This window comes from Barbus barbus (assembly GCF_936440315.1).
Source record: "Barbus barbus genome assembly, chromosome: 9".
NCBI classification, from domain to species: Eukaryota; Metazoa; Chordata; class Actinopteri; order Cypriniformes; family Cyprinidae; genus Barbus; species Barbus barbus.
This window is the reverse complement of record NC_136737.1, coordinates 7,953,727-7,965,433: the sequence shown is the minus strand read 5'-3', so window position 1 is coordinate 7,965,433 and position 11,707 is coordinate 7,953,727. Positions and strand designations below refer to the sequence as shown.

Sequence of the window (11,707 nt, the reverse complement as noted above, 5' to 3'; positions counted from 1 at the left end):
ACACTGTTCGGGAGGCAGACACACCCTGCCAGTTTAAATCTAGATTAAAGAAACATTTCTTTAACCTGGCTTACACATAACACACTAATACACTTCTATTATTCAAATCCATTAAAGGATTGTCAGGCTTCATTAATTAGATCAACTGGAACTGGGAACACACCCCATAACACATGATGTACTCATTACATCATAAGAAGAATGGCAGCTACGCTGATTGTTGTCTGTTTCTATCCGTGTCCGGATCAGATGGTGGATCAGCGCTGGGAGATGATGTATGTGGCCCTGAACGTCAGCGGAGATGAAGACACCGAGATGAGCGCCAGAGACAGATCCCCAGTGAGGACCCCAACACTTAGACAGCCATCGGGGAAAGACCACTGGAACCAGTTGAGTCCTTACAATCTGACTTTGCTGCAGTTGGAATTGAACTGCTGGTTCGTTTGGCCAGAGGAGAACTGCCCCCCCGACTGAGCCTGGTTTCTCCCAAGGTTTTTTTCTCCATTCTGTCACCGATGGAGTTTTGGTTCCTTGCCGCTTTCGCCTCTGGCTTGCTTAGTTGGGGACACTTCATTTCCAGCGATATCGTCGACCTGATTGCAAATACACTATTTAAACTGGACTGAGCTGGATGATGACATCACTGAATTCAATAATGAAATGCCTTTAACTGAAAATCTTTTTTAATCTTTTCATTTTACTTTGACACACTATTTTCCTTTTTTGATACTGTGCAGTTGCTTTGACACAATTTACATTATTAAAAGCGCTACATAAATAAAGGTGACTTGACTTGACTAGTGAGTTGGACTTGTAACCCAAAGTTTGTGGAATCAAGTCTCAATACCAGCAGGAATTGTGGGGAGAGTGAATATACACCCAGGTGAAAAACAAGTACACTTCCATAATGTACTTAAAGTCCTCCGTTTCCACACACAAATTTTGTACGTAATACAGGTCCTTTTCAAAAAATTAGCATATTGTGATAAAGTTCATTATTTTCTGTAATGTACTGATAAACATTAGACTTTCATATATTTTAGATTCATTACAACACAACTGAAGTAGTTCAAGCTTTTTATTGTTTTAATATTGATGATTTTGGCATACAGCTCATGAAAACCCAAAATTCCTATCTCAAAAAATTTGCATATCATGAAAAGGTTCTCTAAACAAGCTATTAACCTAATCATCTGAATCAACTAATTAACTCTAAACACCTGCAAAAGATTCCTGAGGCTTTTAAAAACTCCCAGCCTGGTTCATTACTCAAAACCGCAATCATGGGTAAGACTGCCGACCTGACTGCTGTCCAGAAGGCCATCATTGACACCCTCAAGCAAGAGGGTAAGACACAGAAAGAAATTTCTGAATGAATAGGCTGTTCCCAGAGTGCTGTATCAAGGCACCTCAGTGGGAAGTCTGTGGGAAGGAAAAAGTGTGGCAGAAAACGCAGCACAACGAGAAGAGGTGACCGGACCCTGAGGAAGATTGTGGAGAAGGACCGATTCCAGACCTTGGGGGACCTGCGGAAGCAGTGGACTGAGTCTGGAGTAGAAACATCCAGAGCCACCGTGTACAGGCGTGTGCAGGAAATGGGCTACAGGTGCCGCATTCCCCAGGTCAAGCCGCTTTTGAACCAGAAACAGCGGCAGAAGCGCCTGACCTGGGCTACAGAGAAGCAGCACTGGACTGTTGCTCAGTGGTCCAAAGTACTTTTTTTCGGATGAAAGCAAATTGTGCATGTCATTCGGAAATCAAGGTGCCAGAGTCTGGAGGAAGACTGGGGAGAGGAAATGCCAAAATGCCTGAAGTCCAGTGTCAAGTACCCACAGTCAGTGATGGTCTGGGGTGCCATGTCAGCTGCTGGTGTTGGTCCACTGTGTTTTATCAAGGGCAGGGTCAATGCAGCTAGCTATCAGGAGATTTTGGAGCACTTCATGCTTCCATCTGCTGAAAAGCTTTATGGAGATGAAGATTTCATTTTTCAGCACGACCTGGCACCTGCTCACAGTGCCAAAACCACTGGTAAATGGTTTACTGACCATGGTATTACTGTGCTCAATTGGCCTGCCAACTCTCCTGACCTGAACCCCATAGAGAATCTGTGGGATATTGTGAAGAGAAAGTTGAGAGACGCAAGACCCAACACTCTGGATGAGCTTAAGGCCGCTATCGAAGCATCCTGGGCCTCCATAACACCTCAGCAGTGCCACAGGATGATTGCCTCCATGCCACGCCGCATTGAAGCAGTCATTTCTGCAAAAGGATTCCCGACCAAGTATTGAGTGCATAACTGAACATAATTATTTGAAGGTTGACTTTTTTTTTTTTTGTATTAAAAACATTTTTCTTTTATTGGTCGGATGAAATATGCTAATTTTTTGAGATAGGAATTTTGGGTTTTCATGAGCTGTATGCCAAAATCATCAATATTAAAACAATAAAAGGCTTGAACTACTTCAGTTGTGTTGTAATGAATCTAAAATATATGAAAGTCTAATGTTTATCAGTACATTACAGAAAATAATGAACTTTATCACAATATGCTAATTTTTTTAAAAGGACCTGTATACTAAAAATTATTCTATAGTACTCAAGATAAACTTGAGATCATCTAAGTGTACTCAATGGTGCTATTTTGGGACCCCCGTGAATATGAACTAAAATGCACTTTTAACATACTATCTCTGTATTTAAAAACTTGAACCATCTTTCATACATTAGTACACTCAAGTGTACTACAAGTGGAGACTAAATACATTTTTCATTATCAGAGAGCACCAAAATTCGTTTTCAGGTCCCCGCAAAATTACTGTGTGTAAAGGACTTGTATGATCATCATAAATATCTAGATCGGATCTCAGTTTTTTTCCTTGTTCACTTTCTTCACCAGTACAGTAATTTCTCTTTTTAACATTCTGCTTCTATGTCTGCAAGAACTTTGCAGCTGAAGGACATTTCGGACTGTCATCACGATCTAGATCAGATTGTAATTTATCAAGATCAGTTTGTAATTTATTTATTTTTAGGATTTTATTTTTGGTATTTTATGCCTTTATTTCAACAGTAAGTGGACAGGAATCAAAGTGGGAGAGAGATACGGGGACAGGATGGACAGGGTCCACAAGCCGGGCCTCAAACTCGGGATGCCAGAAGCTCAACATTAGCTACGTGGTCTAACAACACTCTTCTGTGTTCTCGTTTTTAACCTAATTCACAGTTTACTAATGGTCATGTGTAATTATTAATTACATGCTGTTACGGTCATTAAGACAGAATTTAAATTTTGTTGAGCACACCTCAAACATAGTCCAATCTCAGCTAAGTTTGGTGTGTGGGTGGGTGGATGGATGGTACTGCATTTCGATCATAAAATTATGTAAAATAACTGTTGCACTTGCAAAACTATTACCTTTTTACCACAACAACAATAGCAATATACAGTGAGAGAATTACAAGATTTACTATTACTTTTAAAAATGATTTTTAAAATATTTTGACATGAAAATTCAAATAGTTTAATGTTAATCTATTAGTCTGCATTTGCATTGCTTAATGAACATCTATTTTGACAAATATTTTTCTCCCATTCGAAAATGAATTCCATGTTTATGTGAGGGTTGAGGGATTTATATACTCTGGAAACTTTGCTGCTTGTTAAGGGTAGGCTTATATATGGCCGTAAACAGTAGGAAAAAGAAAACTTATTCAAATTCTGAACGGATTATATTTAGAAAGTGTGCAAATAGCTCTTCCTTTAAAGGTGTCACTTCAGTTCATTACGATCTCACAAAGTTCCTTTATAATCAATTAACCTCTTATTTACATCATGTTACAGTTAGAAGATTTGCGAGCTTGCAAAACAAAATCTGGCTTTTAACCTCGAGTGAAGTTTGACTTATTTGAGCAGAATGGCCAATCAGAGGTGTTCAAGAATCAACAGATATGTCTCTGATTGGCTACATTGCTCAACCATGGAAAAACATGTTTTAAATAGAAACTTGATGTTCTCCAGTGTGCAAACACATTTCATTTCATTTATTTAATCAGGGACAATGCACGTTAATAACACATACAATATGTAAGATGCACCAGATTTAGCCAACACTGGCTAATTTTTATCCGTAGTCCCTTTTTTCCCCTTTTGGCAGGTTGATGTTAAGGACAAGAAGAAAATATAAACAAAATATTAATACACCAAATTAAGAACAAGAAGAAAATTTAAGAGCAGAAAAGAAAAAAAAAAAGAAAACAAGAATTTTAAAACAAAATTACAGACTACCATACCATATCCATAAATCACTATAAATGATCACAATTTTGATGGGTCAATAGCCATATTTTCAGCTTTTTCTAGAAACCAAATGTTTTAATTCTTTCAGCTCCACTGGGAGTCTATTCCACTCACGTGTTCCTCTAAAAGCAAAAGATAATTGACCAATGGTAGTTCTTCTTAATGGCACATTACAATCACCACTAATACCAGCACGTGTATATCTTCCTGTTATCTGATGCAAGTCTTAAAAACAGGTGGAGCAAAACAGTTTAAGATCTTAAAAATAAGTACCAAATCAGCAAATTGAATCAAATGTTTCCAACTCAAAATAGAAAACTTAGTTAATATACTACAATGATGAAAACTGTTTGGTGTTTTATCTAAGACCATAAGAGTTTGTTCATAAATACTTTCTACTGCTTAAGAAAAGACCTACATGTTTGAGTCCAGGTAGTCATGCAATACAGTGGTGTGAAAAAGTGTTGGCCACCTTCCTGATTTTTTAGCATGTTTGTCACACTTTAATGTTTCAGATCATCAAACAATTTAAATATTAATCAAAGATAACACAAGTAAACACAACATGCCGTTTTTAAATGAAGGATTTTTTTATGAAGGGAAAACAAAATCCAAACCCACATGGCCCTGTGTGAAAAAGTGTTTGCCCCCTCCCCCCTGTTAAAATATAACTGTGGTTTATCACACCTGAGTTCAGTTTCTCTATAGCCACACCCAGGCCTGATTACTAACACCTGTTCGCAATCAAGAAATCACTTAAATAAAAAGATCCTCAAAAGCTACACATCATGTTGAGATCCAAAGAAATTCAGGAACAAATGAGAAAGAAAGTAATTGAGATCTATCAGTCTGGAAAAGGTTATAAAGCCATTTCTAAAGCTTTGGGACTCCAGCGAACCACAGTGAGAGCCATTATCCACAAATGGAGAAAACATGGAACAGAGGTGAACCTTCCCAGGAGTGGCCGGCCGACCAAAATTACCCCAAGAGCGCAGCGACGACTCATCCAAGAGGTAACAAAAGACCCCACAACAACAAAGAACTGCAGGAAAAAAATCTACCAAAAAATCCTGAAGGACAATGTCCGGCCATCTGTTCGTGACCTCAAGCTGAAGCGAACTTGGGTTCTGCAGCAGGACAATGATCCAAAACACACCAGCAAATCCACCTCTGAATGGCTGAAGAAAAGCAAAATGAAGACTTTGGAGTGGCCTAGTCAAAGGCCTGACCTGAATCTTATTGAGATGCTGTGGCATGACTTTAAAAAGGCGGTTCATGCTCGAAATCCCTCCAATGTGGCTGAATTACAACAATTCTGCCAAGATGAGTGGACCAATATTCATCCACAGCGCTGTAAGAGACTCATTGCAAGTTATCGCAAACGCTTGATTGCAGTTGTTGCTGCTAAGGGTGGCCCAACCAGTTATTAGGTTTAGGGGGCAAGCACTTTTTCACACAGGGCCATGTGGGTTTGGATTTTGTTTTCCCTTCATAATAAAAAAAACTTCATTCAAAAACTGCATGTTGTGTTTACTTGTTATCTTTGATTAATATTTAAATTTGTTTGATCTGAAACGTTAAAATGTGACAAACATGCAAAAAAAATAATCAGGAAGGGGCCCAACACTTTTTCACACCACTGTATGTGATCCGGGAAATAATCATTGAATTCATTAATAAAACTGCTGCTTCGTTAGTCAAACTATTTCTAATAAATCTGTAATCTGCTAAATTAAATTTCGCTATATTTACCACTTTCTTCACATGTTTTTTTAAAAGGGAGTTCACAATCCAATAATATAAATATTTAAATATAAATAAAATGGAGCATTTACCAAATCTGTTTGCCAATATCCTTTTATTACATTTTCAACTTGGGGTGCTTTTCACTGCGTGAGAAAATGGACATGTGGTGTGAGAAATGTGTTAAATGTGTGAGTCTCACACTGAATGCGTGAGAGTTAGGCACTACAGCACTTTCTACAACATGCATCACTGAAATACTGATAAATTCACCACAATGTTGTGTGCAGCAGACGCCATACTGTGAGCAGCATATGGGCAGGAATGGAAAAAATACACTTCACCCACACGCTACTGACACAGGCACACCTTTCACACCTCAGACCTCAACCACAAACGTCCAGCAGCAGATGCTAATGCAGATACTGTTTATCCACTCATCAAATCAACCCACATTTCTGTACAGAGGTAAATAATAAAATAGACAACACCTTTTGATGAGGCATCTGTGTTCATATTTAAACATTTGGTATGGTCATTTCATGCCAACTTTTAAGTCAAACACTGAAAACGTTCCAATATGGGCCATGCAATATAGATAATTCTTAGGAGGCCATTTCATTATTCCATCTTTAAGCACGTCAAACCCCTCAGAGCGATCCTGCTGTCCTATGATTTCCTCTCGGCTGAACCTGGTATTTAGAAAAGGTTATATTTGGATCATCTCATGTTGATGGTTCCATACTCTACGTGATCCTCCTGTTTAACTTTCTGTAAAAATGCATAACAATAAAAATTTCAAAATTCAAAAAGTTCATTCTGAACATCACTGAAATTCAATGTGATTCGCATTTTCACTCTCTTTATTCCCTCTTTACTCACTCTTTACTGCCAATTTAACATGAAGCAGCTTTGGTGTTTGGTGAACAGCACACAATTTATTCTGAATAGGTTTTATTTAAAATTTAAAATCAAGTGGCCTTGCATGGATTTAGACTATTGTACAAGGAAAAGCAATGATGTCAAGAACTGACGTAAGTAAATACAGCATCAGTGGCTCATGTTGAGCACTGGAAATATAAATAAATGCCCAATAAACATACGCTTGAGTATTATGGGATATTAGTCATTGTTTCAATGTTTTAATGATCTGATATTATGATGTTGTGTGTGTGATGTATGTGATAAAGTCATTATACAGACAAAACACAAGCGCACAGATCTACATCTGATGTGGTGAAATGATGCAGAGAAATATAAATTATCAAACCAATTTATATGCATTTCTTTTGTAGAACGTTGGCTCGGCATAAGTGATCTCTTCTTCAGGAGTCTCAACTACAGTGCACACACACGCACGCACAAATTTAATGTTTATCATTAAATTTAGAGGGACAATCTTTATACATAATTTATCAATCAAACTCAGACAGAATGTGTGAGTAATTTGGATTCTTTGGTAAAATGTAAACAGCATTGAAAATCAACATGTTCAACAAGTCCATAGAGATTTTAATACAGACAGGCAATCTGATTTGGTGTTTGACAGTTTCTGTCGATTATACTCATAACTAAACATTATTATTTTTATTATTTATTTGTTTTCATTATAGAAACTTGAGGGTATTAACTACAGAAATTATCAAAATTAATTAATGTTAATTAGGGCTGTCAACTGACTAAAATATTTAGAGTATATTTTCAAAGTATTATTTATTGGTTAAAAGCAGTAACACTTACCTTCTTGATCAGTTTTGCTGTGTTTCCTGCAGATGCAGAAGATCCTGACTGCAGCGACAACCAACAGAGATCCAACAGCAGCAGAAATCAACACTATCAGAGATACAGAGTCTTCTGGACGACCTAAAGGAGAGTTTGTTGGGTTTATTAAGAGAAGCATTAATGTAAGTGAATGTGAACATAAACACTATTATCAATGCTGCCATACCTGCACATTTGTGACAGAGATGAGTGATGTCCAGATGTTGAGTCTGGTTGCTGATGGGATTGTTGAGCACACAGCTGTAGGTGTTGTTATCCTGATATTCCACCTCCAGAGGTAGAGAGAGACTGATGCTGAGATCAGACACGCTGATGCTGGACAATAAACTGTTTCCTTTGTACCAGGAGAGAGTCACATGACCCACATTCACCACTGAACACAACAATGAACAATTCTGCTGTGATGATGATGATGATGAAGATGAACAGTTTGAAGAATTACTGCTGATGACAGGGACAGACAGACGAGCTGAAAAATGTGAGAAAATAATGATAAATATTAATAAATCTAAACAAAATAATTTTGGTTCAATGTGTTGAGTACATATTTAGTGCTGACGAGCACTGAGTGTGTCTATATGAAAATTTCCTTAAAATAAAATGTGATGGAGAGAAAAATGATCTCTACTCACCATAGACAGAAACACTGAATGTTTTTGAAGACAGTTTAGCTGCAATGATCTCTAGTTGATAGAGTCCAGCATGTTGAGTTGTGGTGTTTGTGACGGTCAGAGATCCAGTTGTATTGTCCAGCTTCAGTCTGTCTCTGAATATCCCATCATTACATGTGAAGAAGATTCCAGAGGCTCTGTTTATTTGAGCTATCAGAGAGTTTTTAGCTCCAAAATTCCACATTATTTCATCGTCTTCATGTATTTCAGTAACATCAGTGTATAGAGTAACACAATCTCCCTCCATCACTGACTGTGTTTCATTTCGTTCGGCACCAAACACACCTGCAGAAGACAAGATTTGTTAGCTGTTGGTTTACAAAGTATGAAATCAGTTTCTAACAATTAAATATGAAATGAATAACAGCAGGAGAGACGCAAGATAAAACAAAAGATGACATATTATCAGACAGATGTGTGGATCAGATTTTATCTTTAATTTATTTTAAATTGATCTGTTGTTGAACAAAATAAATATGTGAAAGTAGCTTGTTTAAATAACCAGTTAATATTTTATATTACAGCATTTTCATGTCATTAGTAGTTGCTAACAGTGACTGCATTAGTAGATAAAAATATTTTGTTTATTTATTTTTAGAATTTGCTGGGGAGGATTAGCATTTGTAATCATTGAAATTAAGTAAATATTTCTAAAACAGTAAGAGAGAAAACACAGTAGATGAAAATAATTTAACTTTTTATGTATGAAATTTTAACTGTAGAAAGACCTTATTACTCTGAAAGGGAAATAAATAGCACCATAAAAATGCCCTTGTAACTTACCAATCAGATGACAGCAGCACATCCAGAACAAAATAAGCACGTGAAACATTTTTAGTTGCTCAGACTTTCTGCGGATAAGACTCAAACTGATTAAAACAAACGCAACAGAACTGTTGAACGGTGTGAATCCTCCCCCAAAAGAATTTGACAACCCTTCTAATGCACACGCACATGCTCTGTACACAGATTATATATAGCTATATATAGTCTTAAGACTTTTATTGTTAATTTTTAACATTCATTTTTACCATGTAACATTGACAGTTTTTAAAAGTTGCCTGACAATGTCACATATTTAAGCTAAGAAGAATATTGTGTAAATATTGGATGAACTACATTTCGTGGTACAGTCAAATCAAACCTAACTCTAGTGATTTTAAAATAGTTGTGTATATTTATTCACATCTCAATTTAAGTGTATGGAAAATGTTCACAGCTGAAATAGCACTGAAGCTACTGTCAAGCTACTGAAGCTTCAGTCAAACTGAAAGCTGCTGTGGTTGTTTTTCTTTGGAAACATGGTTTGATCTGTTGGGTGGACGAACATCTTGTTTGAGCATTTAGAGCTTGTATTTTTAGTTTGTAGGTGAAGGGGCTTCTTCCTGTCCTGCTGCTTTGAGCAGCTTTTTAGACGCTTTAATCTGCGGAACCAATAAGACATGATAAAACACTCTGACAGAAGGAGAAAAGCAATAGAAACACAACAATCATATGAATGAGAATGAATGAATGAATGAATGAATGAATGAGCTTTATTGGCCAAGTATGTTTACACATACAAGGAATTTGTTGTAGTGACAGAAGCTCCACAGTGCAACAGAAAGACAGTAACAGGACAGGACACAGGTAATAAAACAAAATAACAAGAAATAGCCAATAACCAATGTACAAAGCAGCAAACAATAAATAAATAAATAATACACAATATATAATATATAATATAGGCGACTATGTATGTACTGGTCAAGTATGTGCAAATTAGAAATGAGAAAATAAAATAAGTGAGTGTGATGAATGGATAATGTATTAGTTGTGTGTTCCACATTTATTATTGAGTGTTCATGAGATGTATTGACTGAGGGAAGAAACTGTTCCTGTGTCTGGTCGTTCTGGTGCTCAGAGCTCTGTAGCGTCAACCAGACGGTAACAGTTCAAAGAGGTTGTGTGCTGGATGTGAGGGGTCCAGAGTGATTTTACCAGCCCTTTTGCTCACTCTGGATAAGTACAGTTCTTGGAGAGTGGGGAGGGTTGTACTAATGATTTGCTCAGCAGTCCGGACTACCCTCCGTAGTCTTCTGAGGTCAGATTTGGTAGCTGAGCTGAACCAGACAGTTATTGAGGTGCAGAGGATGGATTCAATGATGGCGGAGTAGAACAGTTTCAGTAAGTCCTGTGGCAGGTTGAACTTCCTAAGCTGGCGAAGAAAGTACAACCTCTGCTGGGCCTTCCTGACAATGGAGTCAATGTGAATATCCCACTTCAGGTCCTGAGAGATGGTGGTGCCCAGGAATCTGAACGACTCCACTGCAGTCACAGTACTGTTCATGATGGTGAGTGGGGGGAGAGCAGGGGGGTTTCTCCTGAAGTCCACGATCATCTCCACAGTTTTGAGCGTGTTAAGCTCCAGGTTGTTGAGACTGCACCAGACAGCCAGCTCCTTAACCTCCTGTCTGTAAGCAGACTCGTCACCGTCCTGGATGAGGCCAATCAGTGTGGTGTCGTCTGCGAACTTCAGGAGCTTGACAGAGGGGTCTTTAGATGTGCAGTCGTTGGTGTAGAGGGAGAAGAGTAGTGGGGAGAGTACGCAGCCCTGAGGAGCTCCAGTGCTGATGGTTCGAGTGCTGGATGTGAATTTACCAAGCTTTACTAACTGCTGTCTGTCTGTCAGGAAGCTGTTGATCCACTGGTAGACGCCGGAGGTGGGGACGGAGAGCTGAGTTAGTTTATTTTGAAGGGTTTCCGTGATAATGGTGTTAAAAGCAGAGCTGAAGTCCACAAACAGGATCCTCACATAAGTCCCTGGTCTGTCCAGATGCTGCAGGATGAAGTGCAGTCCCATGTTGACTGCATCATCCACAGACCTGTTTGCTCTGTAGGCAAACTGCAGGGGGTCCAGTAAGGGTCCAGTGATGTCCTTCAGATGAGCCAAAACCAGTCTTTCGAATGATTTCATGGCTACAGACGTTAGGGCCACAGGTCTGTAGTCATTAAGTCCAGTAATTTTGGGTTTCTTTAGGACGGGGATGATGGTGGAGCGTTTGAAGCATGAGGGGACTTCACACAGCTCCAGTGATCTGTGTGAAGATGGGGGCTAGCTGATCAGCACAGATTTTTAGGCAGGCTGGTGACACACCGTCTGGACCAGGTGCTTTCCCTCTTTTGTTCTTCCTGAAGACATGGCACACATCATCTTCGCTGATTTGAATTGTAG

General features: G+C 38.4%; 1 protein-coding gene across 1 annotated transcript in view; it reads left to right on the top strand.

The window, feature by feature from the left end:
• The window catches only part of LOC306875011 (uncharacterized protein), a 991,916-nt gene that overhangs the window by 518,617 nt on the left and 461,592 nt on the right, over positions 1-11,707 (top strand). The window lies entirely within an intron of this gene.